Below are 18,538 nucleotides of genomic sequence, written 5' to 3'. Positions count from 1 at the left end.
GTGAGAATTCTCCCTTACAAGCAAAGCGGGAAACCCTGCCTGCCTAAAAATAACTCCAAAGGAGAGCAGCAAAAAGGCACCTTGTAGTCGGCTGTGCAGTGGTGGTGTGGCTTCTCTCCCCAGACTGGGCCACACTGGAGCACCAGTCCCAGTCCAGGGGATTCATAGGAGCCACACCACCACCAATGCACTGCACAACTGACTTCGAGGTGCCCTCTCACTGCCCCTATTAGGAATTCTTTTTAGGCAGGCAGCGTTGTCCCTTTTGTTTCTAAGGGGGAATCCTCACTGCATTCTCCCCTATGAGCATGCCCCATTGAGCCAAATCGAATCAGTTCAGCCCGGTTCAACCCTCGGACTGAATTGGGGGCTAATTCGACTCAAACTGGCTCACAGGCAGATTCAAATTCAGCTCAAATTCAAACCGAAGCACCAGAATCAGTTCCGTGCACACATCCTTTCCTCCCTTGCTTCTTCCCCCATTTCCTGCTTTGTGCTTCCCCCATCTTCCTGCTTCCTACCATTTTTCTCTTCCCCCCCACCACCCCACTTTCTGCTTTCCTCCATGTCAGCATTGGGTAAATGCTGCTGGCATGGAGGACTTAGTGACTGGGCTCTCCCCTGGGCCCCCCAGCCCCAGTGCCCACCACCCACTACTGCCCTCATCCAGTTCATTACTGCACCCAAGTACTGTTTCAGGATAGTTACTGCCTCAGTTACATCTGATGAAAAAGAGAGATGCAACTTGGTGTCATACACATACTGATGACACCTCAAGCCAAATCTGCAGAAGCCTTCTTCCAGTGGTTTCATGTAGATGTTGAACAGTATGAGAAAGAATGGAATCCTGTGGAACCTGAAACCAGTCCCTCAGCTCCATCCTATGGAAAGAGGCCTCCCACCCTCAATAAGCTAGCCTATCCAGAAGGATATCATGGTTGAAGATATTAAAAGCCACAGACAGATCAAATATAATTAAGAGGATTGCATTCCCCTTGTCTCTCTCTCTCTCAGCAAAAAAAACCTCCACAGGGTGACCTGCAATTTCCATTCCAAAATCAGGCCTGAAGCTCTCTAGGTAATAAATTTCCTCCAAAGTGTATGAAGCTGATCAGGACACATTCAAGCACTTTACCCAGGAAGGAGATGTTAACAACAGGTCTATAGTAGTTAACATCCTCTAGATCCAGACTAGGTTTCCTCAGGAGTGATCAGACCATGTCTGTCCAGATGATTTATTATTATTATTATTATTATTATTATTATTACATTTATATCCCGCTCTTCCTCCAAGGAGCCCAGAGCGGGGTACTACATACTTGAGTTTGTCTTTCACAACAACCCTGTGAAGTAGGTTAGGCTGAGAGAGAAGTGACTGGCCCAGAGTCACCCAGCTAGTTTCATGGCTGAATGGGGATTTGAACTCGGGTCTCCCCGGTCCTAGTCCAGCACTCTAACCATTACACCACACTGGCTCTCTCAGATGTGTATTCTTGACATACTTGCTCATTATATCAACAAGCAGAGATTAAAAATACTCATCTGTGTAACTTGGTATATCTAAATAGCCATCCAAAAGGAGGGGGGAGGGGGCTGGGGGAGGGGAGGAGGAGGAGCCGCCTCTTTCAGCGAGGCATTTACAACCTGCTAGACTCAGCCAGAGATCCCTTCCCTGCTAAACATGGCCATGAATGGTCAAGAATACAAGTGGTTGACTGAACTCAACCAAACAAATCCTTGGGTTCCAATAACTGAACTCATCAAACAAAACTGGGCCTGATATTGCTCTGGACACCGCCACCAATGATACTGCATTACTTGCAGAGTCCAAGTTGTTATGCATATGAGTGGCTTTACCCACAAACTGTTGTGCAAACACATCACAGCATCCTATCAAAAATCCATCCACCTTTTCCCCTCTGTGAGCTCAGGCAGGTAGAGCTCAGGCAATACTCAGGTAGTGGGAATGAGTGTTATGCCAGCAGAATCCCAACTACAGGTACAAACATTCTGAACTGGTATACACTCGGGTAAGAGGACTAGAGAGGGAGATAGAATTTGTATTCATTTACAGCAGTAGCAGCTCATACTAATGATCCAGCTGACCCAGCTTTTAACCCAAGCCTTTTACCAAAGTTAAGGGTATGAGCATGCCCTTAATCCTCATTCTGAGGTTGTTTGACCGCTTGGACTGTTTGAAGCCCAAACAGACACATAGAGGGGTGCTTAGCATGCCCATCACACAGGGGGCGTATCTAGGGAAAATAGCACCCAGGGAAGCACTGAAATTGCGCCCCCTGCCCAAACATCTGACACCCATCTTTCAGATAACTTTACCATAATATCAGCTGAAAAATACAAGTCAAGCTCATTAATCTTTTAATATTTCAAAAACTATTCAGCAGTGGATGTAGCCCGACCAAACAAAATGCTGGAAAACTACAAATTTCAGTATGCTGGGGCTCATGAAATACCCAAATATTATGTGGAGGTGTACTTGGAAAACTAAACAGAAGTGCTTGTCTAATTCTCTACTATGCATTGTAGCATCACTATTACCTAAGTTTTAAAAATAAATAGAGAATTTGGCTTTTCCCAGATACTCTGAAAAAAATGAAAGGATATGCAGAGTAAACTGTGTCACTGCTTGGAATATGTTTTAGTCTTTCAGAAAGACAGTTAAAATGAGAGAAAGAGAGCAAGAAACTCCCAGTGGCCTTAATACTAAGGATTTCACACTGATTCAAAGACAAACTCACCATTAATAGCCATATTATTAAGACATCACATATAACTCACTTATCACAAGAAGCAAAGTAAGAGCAAATGAATACAATCCTAGCTCATAAGCTTCAGCTCAGTATTCACAAGCCCTGATTCTCTGTACTTAGTGCCAAACTGAATATGTGTACAGTGACTTATATTATATTAAATTTAAAAAAATTGTTTACCTGTAGCCCCTTTGGGGGGCTTCCTAAAGGCTGTGGGGGAGGGGATCTGCAAAGGTCCCCCTCCCCTCACCAGGCTCTTAATTAACCACCGCAGCCCGTCCCAGGCTGATTTTCAAGCCTGTTTGGGCCTGCAAAGATTGGCATGGTGGCCATTTTGCAGGCTGCTACGCATGCTCAAATGGCCTCTGTGAGGCCTGGAAAGGCCTAGGGCCTCTCAGGGACCATTTGAGTATGTGCGGTGGCCATTTAAAAGTTTTTTTAAAAAAACTGCCACCAAAAACAAAATGGCCACCACACATTCTCAGATGTCCTCTGCAAGACATGGCATGGCCTAGGGCCTTGCAGAGTCCATTTGAGCATGGGTGGCAGCCATTTTGTTTTTGGTGGCCATTAAAAAAAAATTCATTTAAAAAATGGCGCTCCCCTTAGAGTGCCGCCTGGGGCATGTGCCCTGCCTGCCCTACCCTAGATACGCCCTGGTATTCCCCCAATGCTCATTGTGTGGTGCATTTTGGGATACATGGAGGCCAGGGTGCATCATATCAGCCTCTGGAGATGCAGATTGTGTGGGAGTGCAGTCTACACTTCCAACCACTATGGTAGGATAATTAGTGGGAAGGTGAGTTTGTCACAGTCTTTCCCCCCACCCACCTGCCCTTTCTGCCTACTGGTCATGTGCATAGGAGACTAATTCCTCCCAACATCCCCACCCAGATCTCAGAATAGAAACCGGGTCAACCACTTCATCTACAATTTGATTGTGGATGACAGAGGTTTTATTCTGGACAATCTGTCATTAAGCAGTGGTGCCAGAAGCAACTCTGCACTCACCTGCTCCTTCACCTCATTCAGTCAGAGGCTGCTTGCACTGCAATTCCTGTCCCAATTGCAAGCAATCATGGCTGCTAAAAACAGAAGCTGTCCAGAGAGAGGCAACAGGTTCGAGTGTGGCTACTGCTGTGACTTTTAGCTTTCAAGCAGGTGAGTGATCAGCAGTAGCAAAGAGTAGTAGCAATTGCCACATGCTGCTCAATCTGGAGAACTGTTGCTTCAGGAATCAGTAGCACTTATTACCTGAGAAGGCAAGAGAAGCATGGCAGCAACCAGCAGCCAACCACCACCATGAATGTAGGGACACTTGAGTTCATCAAACATCAGGTTGGTTAAAGATCAATTTTTCAAAAATAAAACATTTTTATTGTGTTTGTTATTTTAAAGTACCTAAATACGACCTTTTAAAAAATAAGTTGGTTGACAATTAATTCTGACTCAAGGAATACGTTGAGTGGAATATCTCACACTTTTTAGTTGAGTGTAATATAACACAAGGCCATGCCATATCGACAGGTATTTTAATATGTCATGATTTGGCAGGCCCTTGTGACCCATTGGCAAAATAATGGATTATTCTACTCAGTTATAGGGAATTACTGTGTGTTTTGGTAGGTATGATCCTTGAAATGGAGATGGGGAGTACCTGGCTTGATTATTAGTACACTGCTCTGGGCTCCTTGGAGGAAGAGTGGGATATAAACGTCGTCGTCATCATCATCATCATCATCATCATCATCATCATCATCATCAGGAGTGAGTTAACTGCTAGGCCTGTGCATCCCAAAAAATATAGTTTCAGATCTGATATGATAAATCTCTCTCTCTCTCTCTCTCTCTCTCTCTCTCTCTCTCTATCTCTCTATCTCTCTATCTATCAGGATTAGGGCATTTTGATGATGTTGAATAGTTGTATCATATCAATTTTCTTATCAGACATTCCAATAGTTTGGAAATATCCCTATAGCAGTAAATGGAAAAAAAGTGTGTGTGGGGGGGGCAAATTGGGAATGACTTGGCAGAGAGTTCTGAAATTTTGCACAGTTTGAGTACAGGATGACAGGACTGTGTGTATTTTAGTTTGAAATAAACTGGGCAATCTGTTGATTTTTAATTATTTTTTTAAAAAAATGAAAAACACTTCTAAAAGAAGTGTTTCACAGCAGAAACTTTCAAAAACTACAGGAATGGAAAAATTCTTCTCTGACCTCATTTGGAAGAATCTGCCCTTTGTAGATTCTTGAGCCCTTTCTCACGACTGAGTGAGAGGACTTGAGGGTGAGTGGCAGGTTATTGGAGGTAGCAGAAGCTTGCCCGCAGATGAGCAATGTGGAGTTGCTGTGAAAACAAATTGTGCACCCAGACAGTCTGCCACTGCCATGGGCAGCGCCAAAGTGCAGGGGTTGGGCTGCATCATCCCTGACCCTGGAAATCCCACAATGCACCATGCGAGTGCATGGTGCATTGTGGGAGTCCCCCCATTGATAGGGAGCAGCCATCAGTGTTTCACATGGTCAATTGAACAGGGTTAAGGGAATGTTTGCTCCAATAACCTCGTTTAAGGGCCCATCTTCTTAGTCGGGTTTCCCACTGAGGTGCCACTGGGAGCCATGCAGCTCCCGGAGGTTCCCATGGGCAGCCAAGCTGACCTAGTCCAGTCTTGGCTGCTTGTGAGAACAGCCTTAACATGTATGCCATTTGTTTTATTTCTCTTTGTAAACCACCCTGAGCCATTTTTGGAAGGGCAGTATAGAAATCGAATTCTTCATCATCATCATCATCATCATCATCATCATCATCATCACAAGCACAAAGAAGCCATGTGAATTTTGGAGGTTCCCCCCCCCTTTGTTTTGTTTGACAGATCTCTGGATTTTGCATCCTTGAGAAAAGTTGCTCTTCCATCCATCCCAGAGAGACAAAAAGGGACACACAGTAACCCCATGTTACAAAACAAGAATGTTTGGAGAACCCTTTGCATTTAGCAACAAGTAAAGGAGGGAATAAAGACCCAAGAGCATACTTCAGCCTCCCCCACACTAGTTCATTCTCCATGAGAGCAATCTACCAAAAGGTTTTGCCCTTGGGAGAATCTTTGCAAACACTGCAAAATTAGATCAGGACAATAAATGAGGTCAGAATCTTAGTTTCAGGAAACAACAAAACAATGTCAGATTGTTTTGTGAGCACATTTGGCATTGTAGTGCGGTACTTCCAGCAGACTAAGTGGAGGCTTCACAACTTATTAAAACACTGAATACCCTCATCTGAGTTACTCTGGGGAGAGCTGGAATTTGTACAATGAGCCAATTGGAAGATGGTTAATGAAGCACCTTGACTGTAGACTTGACCTCCTGATAACACATTCCTCTCATTCATCAGCATACAATGACCATTGTACTTTTAGGGTGACTTCAGTTGCAGAAATTTCTTTAGTAGGGAACTATATTTACATTGTACATTCAAATAAGTAATTTCCCTATTATATTTCAGAGAGGAAATTTAAAATATTGCCCTTAGAAGGAAAAATAAGTGCAATGCTTTGGTGTAAATAAAATATTCCCCACAAATGAATGGGAATTGCATTTTAATGTTCAGCGTAACTATACTAAAAAGTGTTTACAATATAAACTGGTGGGTATGTGAGCCTGTGCAGTGGGGAAGCAGCTTGCCTAGGGAGCAAGAGGTTGTTAGTTCAAATCCCTGCCAGTGTGCTTCCCAGACTGTGCCTAGTAAATATATATTTGTAGTCACCTATATTGGGCAGCAGCGATATAGGAATGTGCTGGAGGCAGATGCTCAGTTCAGTGACAAGGGCAAAGGCATCATCTCATACTGCACGGGAGAAAGGCAATGGTAAACTACCCCCATATTCTACCAAAAAAACTACATGGCTCTGTGGTCACCAGGAGTCAACACCAACTTGATGGCACAATCTTTCCTTTCCTTTCCATGTGAGTTACATTGGAGAGCATCCGGATTAATGCTGTGCTTGCACAACCAACAAAGTTGCAGCAGTGCAAGAAAGTTGTGTAGCAGTGCTAAGTTGTGGGGATGTTTGAAGTTGTGCTCTTCCACAAAATTTCCCTAAGGAATAGATTTCACAGCTGGAAGTGCACCATCTTGTTTTCACTAGCAATACTTGGGAACAGTCAGAGGCGTATCTAGGGAAAATAGCGCCTAGGGCAAACACTGAAATTACGCCCCCTGTCCAAACACCCCATACCCATCTTTCAGATAACTTTACCATAATATCAGCTGAAAAATACAAGTCAAGCTCCTTAATCTTTTAATATTTCAAAAACTATTTAGCAGTGGACTTAGCCAGACCCAAAAATGCTGGAAAACTACAAATTTCAGTATGTGGGGGCTCATGAAATACCCAAATACTATGTGGAGATGTACTTGGAAAACTAAACAGAAGTGCTTGTCTAATTCTCTACTATGCATTGTAGCATCACTATTACATAAGTTTTAAAAATAAATGGAGAATTTGACTTTTCCCAGATACTCTGAAAAAAATGAAAGGATATGCAGAGTAAACTGTGTCACTGCTTGGAATATATTCTAGTATTTCAGAAAGACAGTTAAAATGAGAGAAAGAGAGCAAGAAACTCCCAGTGGGCCTTAATATTAAGGGTTTCATACTGATTCAAAGACAAACTCACCATTAATAGCCATATTAGCAAGACATCACATTTAACTCACTTATCACAAGAAGCAAAGTAAGAGCAAATGAATACAATCCTAGCTCTTAAGCGTCAGCTCAGTATTCACAAGCCCTGATTCTCTGTACATAGTGCCAATCTGAATATGTGTACAGTGTCTTATATTATATATTTATTATTATTATTTTTACCCGTAGCCCCTTTGGGGGGCTTCCTAAAGGCTGGGGTTTTTTTTGCAAAGATTCCCCCTCACCCCGATGGCCTCTAGGGCCTCGCAGGGACCATTTGAGCATGTGCAGTGGCCGTTTTTAAAAATAATCTTTCTTTTTTTAAAAAAAGGCCACTGAAAACAAAATGGCCACCGCACATGCTCAAATGGCCTCTGCAAAGCCTGGCATGACCTAGAGCCTCACAGAGGCCATTTGAGCTTGCATGGTGGCCATTTTGTTTTTGGCAGCCTTTTAAAAAATAAATAAATTAATTTTACAAAATGGCGCCCCCCTTCAAGTGGCGACCGGGGCACTTGCCCTGCCTGCCCTACCCCTAGATACGCCCCTGGGAACAGTAGCTCCTGACTGAACTCTTCTGGCTAGTGCTACATCCTTGCACTAGTGCATCATGATTGTGCAAATGCAGTGCTAGTCTGGATGTCAGTCATAAAATTGGACCTATGATATTCTGTTATTCACCTTGAATGTGATTCTTCTGCCATTTCATGTTACACTAATTTTGACCTAGGACTGCTCCTAATAATGGGCTGGTTCTAGTGTTGTACAGAAACCACCTGAGAAAATTGACAGAAATTTCTCCTTGGGGAAAACTTGGATATATTACTTAAATTTCAGTTTCTCCTCGGGAGGAACACTTAAGTCTGGGCTGTCAAACTCACAGCACATGTAGCCCCTCTGTCTGCCCCCCAAACCATTGCTGCCACCAATGCAACCAAGAAGTGGCCATTGCTACCAGCACTGCTGCCAAGAAGCGGACATTGCCACAGCCCTAGCCAAGAACAGGCCATTGCCGCTGCCACAGCCAAAAAAAAAGCCATTGCTGCCGCAGCGGCACCCAAAAAGCAAGCAGCGAGGCCACAGCTTCAGCATGTGGTGGGTGACAGGTGCTGGATGCTGCCTCCCCCTTCAGCTGGCTTCCTTCTTCCCACCAGCCACTGGTGCTGAACAGGGTAGATAAAGATGGAGGAAGAGGATAAGTAAGAACATAAGAACAGCATTGCTGGTTCAGGCCCAAGGCCCATCTAGTACAGCATCCTGTTTCACCCAGTGGCCCACCAGATGCCGCTGGAAGCCACAGGCAGGAATTGAGGGCATAACCTCCCTTCTGCTGTTACTCCCCTGCAACTGGTACTCAGAGGCATCCTGCCTTTGAAGCTGGAGGTAGCCTTTAGCCCTTTGACTATTAGCCGTTGATAGACCTCTCCTCCATGAAGTTATCCAAACCCCTCTTAAAGCCATCCAGATTGTTGGCTGTCACCACATCTTGTGGCAGAGAATTCCACAAGTTGATTATGTGTTGTTTGGAAAAGTACTTCTGTTTATTGGTCCTAGATTTCCTGGCAATCAATTTCATGGGATGACCCCTGGTTCTAGTGTTATGTGAGAGGGAGAAGAATTTCTCTCTATCCACTCTCTCCATACCATGCATAATTTTATAGACCTCTATCATATCTCCCCACAGTAATCTTTCTTCTAAACTAAAAAGCCCCAGATTTTGTAGGCTTGCCTCATAAGAAAGGTGCTCCAGGCCCCTGACCATCTTGGTTGCCCTCTTCTGCACCTTTTCCAGTTCTACAATGTCCTTTTCTAGATGTGGTGGCCAGAATTGTATGCAGCACTCCAGGTGTGGCTGCACCATAGTTTTGTATAAGGGCATTATAATATTAGCCATTTTATTTTCAACCCCTTTCCTAATGATCCCTAGCATGGAATTGGCCTTTTTACACAGCTGCCGCACATTGAATCGACACTTTCAACAAGCTATAAATGATCCCTCTCCTGGTCAGTCACCGACAGCTCAGATCCTATTAGCATATACTTGAAGTTGGAGGTTTTTGTCCCAATGTGCATCACTTGACACTTGCCAACATTGAACCTCATTTGCCACTTTGTCGCCCACTCCCCCAGTTTGGAGAGATCCTTTTGGATTTTGCTACTCTAAAGAGTATCGTCTGCAACATTGGCCACCTCGCTGCTTACCCCTGCTTCTAGATCATTTAATTTATGAATAAATTAAAAAGCACCGGTCCCAGTACAGATCCCTGAGGAACCCCACTTCTTACTTCCCTCCATTGTGAAAACTCTCTGTTTATACCTACCCTCTGTTTCCAGTCTTTCAACCAGTTAGCAATCCACACATGTACTTGTCCCCTTATCCCATGACTGCTAAGTTTCCTCAGGAGTCTTTGATGAGGAACTTTGTCGATAGATTTTTGAAAGTCCAGGTATACTATGTCAACTGGATCACCTTGATCCAAACACTTGTTGACACTCTCCAAAAGGTTTGTGAGGCAAGATTTACCTTTGCGGAAGCCATGTTGGTTCACTCTCAGCAGGGCCTGCTGTTCTATGTGCTTTACCATTTTATCCTTGAGGATGCTTTCCATCAATTGGCCTGGAACAGACGTTAAGCTAACCTCCCGTAATTTCCTGGATCGCCCCTGGATCCCTTTTTGAAAATCGGTGTTACATTTGCTACTTTCCAGTCATCCATTACAGAGCCCGATTGCAGGGATAAATTATATATTTTAGCAAGGAGGTCAGCAATTTCTCATTTGAGTTATTTGAGGACTCTTAGATGGATGCCGTCCGGCCCTGGCGATTTGTTAGTTTTCATTTTTTCCAGACAGTTTAGAACATCATCTCTTGTCACTTCTATCTGACTCAGTTCTTTAGCCTCCATCCCTGAAAAGCCTGGTTCAGGAACAGGTATATGCTCAGTATCCTCTGCTGTGAAGATGGACAAAAAGAACTCATTGAGGTTCTCTGCAACCTCCATATCCTCCTTAATAATCCCTTTCACTCCCTCATTGTCTAATGGTCCAACCACATCCCTGGCAGGTTTCCTGCTTCTGATGTATTTAAAGAAGTTTTTGTTATTCCCCTTGATACTTTTAGCTAAATGTTCCTCAAACTCTCTTTCTGCCTCCCTGATTGTCACCTTGCATTTCTTTTGCCAGAGTTTGTGTTCCTTTCTGTTCTCTTCATTTGGACAGGCCTTCCAATTTTGGAAGGAAGTCTTCTTCCCTTTTATGGCTTCCTTGACATTACATGTTAGCCATGCTGGCATCCTCCTGGACTTAGTGGTACCTTTCCTCCTTTGGGGTATACAATCTAACTGGGCTTCTAGTATTGTGGTTTTGAGTAAACTCCATGCACTCTGGAGCCAAGTGACTCTCCTGATTTTCCCTTTCAGCTTTTTTTTCACCATACTCCTCATTCTGGAGAAGTTTCCTTTTCTGAAATTCAAAATGTCTGTGTTAGACTTCCTTGGTGATTCTTTCCCTGCATGTATGCTGAATTTGATCGTGCTATAGTCACTGTTCCCTAAATGGCCAATGACACTGACATCACGCACCAGGTCCTGGATGCCACTCAGAATTAAGTCCAAGGCCGCCTTCTCTCTGGTTGGTTCTAAGACCAACTGTTCTAGGGCAGTCATTCAGCGTATCTAGAAATTTGACCTCTTTGTCATGACCTGACTGTGAATTTACCCAGTCTATGTGTGGGTAATTGAAGTCACCCATTATTACAGCCCTGCCTCTCCTAGACGCCTCCATGATTTCCTCCTGCAACTCCCAGTCACTGTCAGCATTTTGATCCACAGCATTTTGATCCACTGTCAGTGTTGATCCACAGTAACCACAACCAATAACTTTGTTTCTTCAGAGTGAGGAATTCGTTCTATAAGGCAGCTGTCCCACTCCTCTTGAGGGGCATTAGGAACTTGGAAGGAACAAAAAGTTCCAGGGAAAACCAGTAGGGATGTGCACAAAAGGGCTCCCGGAGGCAAAGGGGTGGGTGGGTGGCAGTGCCCAATGAGTGGAAGCTACCACCCAGATTTCAAAGAAATTGGTGAAAGGGGTGATTGTTTGCATGTCCTTAAGCTTTTCCCCACAGGGAATAATGGGGGTTTCAGCAGCCTTGTAGCTCCACATATGTGGCACCAGGGTGGCCCAGAGTGGGTTGTGGTGGGTGGTAGTGCCCAATGGGTGTAAGGAAGCTACTACCTATATTTCAAAGGAATTGGGCAAAGGGGTTGTTTTTAAAAGATTTTTGAATTTGGCATGTCTTTGGGGCAGATTCGGGGCATAAAAGGGGGTTTGGGTGTAGAAGAGTGGGTCAAGTGGTAGTGTCCCAATGGGTTGTGGTGGGTGATAGTGCCCAATGGGTGCAAGGCAGGGAATAATAAGGAATTTCAGCAGCCCCATAACTCCATTTGGGGGGCACCAGGGTGGCCAAGAGCAACGTGTGGTGTAGCGCACATAGGGTGCCAACCACCCCGCAAAATGACAAGCCCATGGGGCACTGGGCTTTGTTGTTTCTGAGGTGTTCTTCTGAGAGTAGATTCTCTGGTAGGAAATGAGAGTGGATTCAATGACAAACATTGAATCCACTCTCATTCCTACCAGATACTTTCCTTTCACTCTCCCTACAGCTGGACTAAATTTGGTCCAAATTGGTTAGGCAGTTCACAAGTTAGTCCACTTCTGCCTCAAATGTTCACACATCCACCATCTTGAAGTGGATGACATCATTACAAACTATGCCTTTGAGGTGTTCCTATGTGTCCTTACAGATATACCAAATTTGGTCCAAATCAGTTCCCATTTGCACCTCAAATATTCATGCACCCACCAACTTGAATCAGGGTGGATTACATCATCACTGGATTACATCATCAATTTTGCTGGTAAATGACCGAATAAACTTATAACTAACTAATCATCACAAACTATGCCATTGAGGTCATAGGGGCTCAGCCCACCTGCAGTGCAATGGATGAGCCTCATCCTGGGAAAAGCTCCTTCATGATCAAGGTGTCTCCCCTATGTGTACATTACAACTGTTGAGGTGTCTCTATGTGTACACTACAATTGTACCAAATGTGGTTTAAATTGGTTAGACGGGCCACAAGTTAGACCACTTGTGCCTCAAATGTTTATGCCTCTACCATTTTGAATCAGGATGGATGACATCATCACAGATTATGCCATTGAGGTATCCTTATGTGTCCCTACAGCTGTAGCAAATTTGGTTCAGATTGGTTAGGCAGTTCACAAGTTAGCTCATGCACCTCAAATATTTATGTGTCTGTCATCTTGAACTGGGATGACATCATTGGGATGACATCATCACAAACTATGCTATTGATGTGTCCCTCACTGCAACTGTACCAAATTTGGGTGAAATCAGTTAGATGGTCCACAAGTTAGCCCACTTGCACCTCAAATGTTCACACATCCACCATCGTGAATTGGGGTAGATGACATCATTACAACCTATGTCATTGAGGTGTCCCTGTGTCCCTATAGCTGTAAATTTGGTTCAATTTTGGTAAATTTGGTAGAAAATTTGGTTCAAATCGGTTAGGCAGTTTACAAGTTCCGCCTTAAATATTTATGTGTCGGCCATCTTGAACTGGGAGGACATCATCACAAACTATGCCATTGAGGTGACCCTATGTGTCATAGGACAGAGGGACATAGGAAGCTGCCATATACTGAGTCAGATCATAGGTTCATCTAGCACAGTATTGTCTACCCAGACTGGCAGCGGCTTCTCCAAGGTTGCAGGCAGGAATCTCTCTCAGCCCTATCTTGGAGTTGCCAGGGAGGGAACTTGGAACCTTCTGCTCTTCCCAGAGCAGCTCCATCCCCTAAGGGGAATATCTTACAGTGCTCATACATCAAGTCTCCCATTCATATGCAGATATACTCACTACCAAATTTGTACCAAATTTGGTTCAAATTGGTTAAATGGTCCATAAGTTAGCCCACTTGCACCTCAAATGGTCGCACATCCACCATCATTCTTGAATTGGAGTGGATGACATTGTTACAACCTACATCACTGAGGTGTCCCTATGTGTCCCTACAACTGTACCCAGTTTGGTTCATATTGGTTCAAGCATTGCAAAGTTGATAGTGGGGGACACAAACACATAGACACATATACAGACACACACTCAGAATACTGGATGATCTCATAAACTGACTTTCCTTATGGAAAGTAGCATAAAAACTGTCTACTCTGACTTTATTGCCCAATGAGTAATTGCACGGAGAAAGAATGCTTGCAAGGGAAGTTATGGTTTGCCATATGCTTTCCCATCTCAAATGACAAGCTATCACTATGGGGTGTAGTGCTCACCCTTCTTAGTCTTACATCTCCCCCTTCTAGAGGAAGATTATTTGAGGGATCCCAGCAGGGGAACAGGGGTTTGGGGAACTGCATGGCCTTGCGGGGTGTGTGTGTGATTCCCAGCCCTCAGTAAGAAGCTGCTACCCTCAGAATCCTCACCCTCAATAATGTGCATTGGAGGGTTGCAACCTGGTTTGGGGCATGTAGAGATCACGGGGAAGGCAAGGGGTGTGTTACTGCCCTCAGTGGGATCATGGCCAGCCCTGTTCTAGAGGGGCAGTTTCTCTTATCAGCAAAGGAGTTCCTGTGCACCACATGTCCATATCTGTTCTGCTCCAGAGTGCAAGTGCTCCTGTTGGGCCGCACAGCAGAGGTGCCCTGCATGTAGTCCTGCAGACCTTGGAAGGCCAACCCAACCCAAGGTTGGCAGAGCGTAGGGGCAGCATCCCACTGGTGGGCAGGTACACCTCTGACGTCTTCTCTAAGATCCCTGATACCAGCAAGGAGCCTCTCAAATATCTGAGTGTCCTTCTCCAGAGAGTTCGCCATCCTTCTCCTGTCCTCAGCTCACTCCTGTGGTAGAGTAATGTCTTCTTCTGCACTCCGGCTCATTGACAGCTGCCCTGCACCTCTCTGCTTCTTCAGCCCAGCCGTCAGCTTTCATGCCGACATCAATCCATTCTCAGAAAAGCTCTTCTATCCTTCCTCCTGTTTTTGTCTTACACTGCAGCTAGGAAGACAGCTTGCTGGAGAGAGGGTGGCAGCAGGCGGCTGTGTTGGCACATCTAAGAGGTGGCACATGGCTGTGGTTACGAGCAAGGAATCAAAAAAATCCAAAAGACCCATACTTTGCACTGACAAGCGGTGTGTGGCTGAGAACCCAATTGCAGGAGCTAAGCAAATTTGTGAAGCGTTCCATATTTTTATCCCACTCACCTGATGATTTGAAGTTCTTTGTATTGTTCAAATTTAGATCAAGGTCCTTTGATAAACAGGATATACATAGGATTCCCCTCCAAAAAGAGACTTATTTTATTTTATTTATAAGTTCAAGGCAGGTATACCTAATGGGTTAAATGTAAACTGTGATTTCTCCTGTTTCCTTTAAGGGTTATATGAAGATCACTATAGCTCACTAATTATTTCCACCTGTTCATGTTACTGGTTGACTTATTTAGGGAGTGTTTAACTCCAAGGCTGAGTGCAGTTTACCAAGGAGATTAGCATGCTCTTGTTTCTGTGCTGCTCTAAGAGACAAGGCTTTTCTGTGTTGGAAGTTAAGGACTTTGCGCTGTCTCTTGTCTCAGACAGTGGGGGACAGACTAGTGAGTCAGAGGGCCAAGACATTGGTCATCCCTTCGTTACTGCTCTGACACTATCCCTTTGGATATGTAGATTGCTAATCTCAGGGACTAACTTCCTTCCAGCCACTTCCTCTCTCTCTTCCCTACCTGCCCTTCTACCTTGCAACATGGCAAGCTCCTCTCCCTGCACCATGTGTGCAGAGAAGATGCAGAATCCATCTGCAACCAGCTAGATAGATAGATTAGAGATGCTAACTCCTCACTTTCCTATCTAGAATGGAGTTCCTTAATAAATGCCTTATATATTGATTTGAAACTATGAATTGGCTCCAAGTTACTTTACTCTCAGCATACACGCATGCCTAACTAAATTCCGCTGTACTGTGCCTCTGTGCACTCTGCTATAATGAGAAAGGGATTGTCTCACCACAGAGAATTCCCAACATTCTGGAAAGAAGGTTTGGCTTTGTTGTATTTAGACACATTTTCATTGTTTATGTTGTACTGTTGGTGTATCAATTTGTTTGGTTGATGTGCAGATAATTGGTACTTCTGATGAAGACTATCTTGAAACTGACCTTTGCCTAGGAAGTCTGTCAAGTTTCTTGTTCGGGACTATTACCTCTCACCTATGAGGATCTATTACAAGCATTACATCAACTTCTGTCAAGAATATCTTTTAGTTTGTGGAGCTTTTCATTAGCCCACATTGTCTGTATTTACATTATCTCTGTACTGCTGATGCCTTTTGAGGTTTGTGAGTCAGATTATACTTGGAGTATTTTTTTTTTCACCCTTTGCATGTGAGAACTGCCATGATCAGGCCTGATCCTGGCAGATCAGTGTTACCTGGTCCCACTTTCAAACCTGGCTGTTAGCCAAGGTTAAGGGAGTGAGCACTCCGTTAACCCAAGCTAACTACTTGTGTGTTTGCTGGGGCTATGTTTAGCCCCAGTGGAAACAGAGAAGGGTGCCTAGAGTGCCTGTATCCTGGGGGAATCCCCCAATGCATTGCTTGTGTAGCGCAGTACACTGTGGGCTTCATGGAGGCTGGGACAATGAGTCCTGACCTCAGATCAATCCGCCCTGCTACACAGTGCATGGAGCAGGGCTGATTGTGTGGGAGCACGCTCCACGCTCCCACCAAGTACTGATGATCATCTGGGGGGGGGGAGGCAAGGTTTGGGAAGCTTTCTCCCCGCCTGTCCATCTGCCTGGTAGGTTGTGTGAATGGTCCCATTGAAAAGGACTTGGATATTGAGCAGAAGCTGACAAACTTGAAGAACCCATTCCCAACCTACATCTTCTGGCCCTTCTCCCCCCACCCCCGCATCCCCCTTTGCTTTCTCCTTCCTCACTGTTGTAGCTGCACTTTAGAGCTCTTACTGTGGTTTGTAATAAGAGTGTCTGAATCTAGTTTGCAGCACATAATGCCACCTACTACATCCCTCTGTTTCAACTGCACTTGAGTCCATGAATTGACCTGGTTTTTCAGCTGATTTTTGATACCACACCTGCAGGATCAACACAGCAATAGGTATCACAGTGGCTGTATGCAAGATCAACATACAATGCTATAACATGGGGGTGGGCAAGAGAAGAAACAGGTTTGTTGCTTAGAGACTACTCATAATGACTGTCCTTTCATCTAGGATTTGGAATATTTTATTCAGCAGTAAATTTAATTACTATCAATTTTCTAATGGCTAAATTAGATGAGTTGGCCCTGTGATTACCCACCTGCCTCAGAAGAATTACTAGGCAGTATAGGAGTGAAATGACCTATGCACAGGGCACTTACTTTGCAAAAACCCATTGGATGAAAAGAGTTGTTTAAGAGGTTGTCTCTGCTAAATAGTACTTAAAGTTGCCCAAAGTGTGTTAGTACATGGTTTCTAGAAACACCACACATTAGTTCAGGAATACTGTTTGAAAACCTTTTAAAGGGGTATTGTTTAAAATTTAAAATATACCAAATTAAGAGTCTGGAGTACAGCTGAGAAGAGACTTCCACCTAGTGGCAACTGAAAGTTTTGCACTTATAAAGAATGTAGAACTTCTGTGAGGCCTAATTCTCAAGATCAAACTGTATATGAAGCTTGGTCATGTGAATACTTCCCCATAGGTGCTTTAAGATGACGAAGAGACAGTTCTGGGAAGTTGCAATTTGGATCAGAAATTTGTAGAGCAAGGATTTCTTTCCCAGTGGGCCACTGTTCTTATCAAAACAACCCTCTACAAGCTGCTTTTTGCCCCAAAGAAAGTACCTGTAACCCCCCCCCCCATGGGGTAGAAAAGAGCTTGGAGGGACTTATATTGATAAGACAAATTGCCTGAAGGGAAAGATAAGTCTCACCCTCTGCACAAACATCTGGTCCAGATTGTGGTGGCCAATATCTGCATTGGAGAAACCTATAATGGGTGTGTGTGTGTGTGTGGGGGGTAGAATTAGTCAAACTGAATCCTCACTGTGGTGAAAAACCTTTGACAATCCAGAAATCAGGCATCCAGGATGTAGGGAAAGTGTCATCCTGGGTATGAAATATCCAGGAATTTGAGGCAAAATATTGCTTTATTAAATTTTACCATTTTTCTGCAGCTTCTCTCCGGGTATTATAACTACAGGTGAAACTCGGAAAATTAGAATATCGTGCAAAAGTCCATTAATTTCAGTAATGCAAATTAAAAGGTGAAACTGATATATGAGACAGATGCATTACATGCAAAGCGAGATAAGTCAAGCCTTAATTTGTTATAATTGTGATGATCATGGCGTACAGCTCATGAAAACCCCAAATCCACAATCTCAGAAAATTAGAAAATTACATGGAACCAAGAAGACAAGGATTGAAGAATAGAACAATATCGGACCTCTGAAAAGTATACAGTGTACTGTGCTTTATTGGCCAGCAAACTTGCCTGACCTGACCCCATAGAGAATCTATGGGGCATTGCCAAGAGAAGGATGAGAGACATGAGACCAAACAATGCAGAATTGCTGAAGGCCGCTAATGAAGCATCCTGGTCTTCCATAATACCTCATCAGTGCCACAGGCTGATAGCATCCATGCCACGCTGCATTGAGGCAGTAATTGCTGCAAAAGGGGCCCAAACCAAGTACTGAATACATATGCATGCTTATACTTTTCAGAGGTCCGATATTGTTCTATTCTTCAATCCTTGTCTTCTTGTCAACATTTAAAACATTTAAAAATCCCATATACTTACTTCCCCCCCACTCCTGGTTGCTCAGTAAACCCCTTCCGCTTCTTTCTGGATCAGTATATGAGCAGAGGTATATGGAGAAAAGAGCCCCTTTTCTCTAGTAGCATTGTTGGGGTCGCAGTTCTCTCTGCAATAGCCATTGCCCAAAGCAACACCTGCAGTCTTGTGAGGGCCCCTCCTAGCTA

At 44.1% G+C, this 18,538-nt stretch overlaps 1 long non-coding RNA gene across 1 annotated transcript in view; it reads left to right on the top strand.

The window, feature by feature from the left end:
- Positions 1–18,538, top strand: part of LOC128348883 (uncharacterized) — an 83,367-nt gene that overhangs the window by 28,765 nt on the left and 36,064 nt on the right. The window contains exon 4 of the long non-coding RNA XR_008318399.1: positions 4,398–4,538. This is a non-coding gene — a long non-coding RNA (uncharacterized LOC128348883). The remainder of the gene's footprint in view (positions 1–4,397; positions 4,539–18,538) is intronic.

The sequence above is a fragment of the Hemicordylus capensis genome, chromosome 3 (assembly GCF_027244095.1).
Source record: "Hemicordylus capensis ecotype Gifberg chromosome 3, rHemCap1.1.pri, whole genome shotgun sequence".
Lineage (NCBI taxonomy): Eukaryota > Metazoa > Chordata > Lepidosauria > Squamata > Cordylidae > Hemicordylus > Hemicordylus capensis.
Note: the sequence above shows the minus strand (reverse complement) of the source record. Positions and strands in the feature narration are given on the sequence as shown.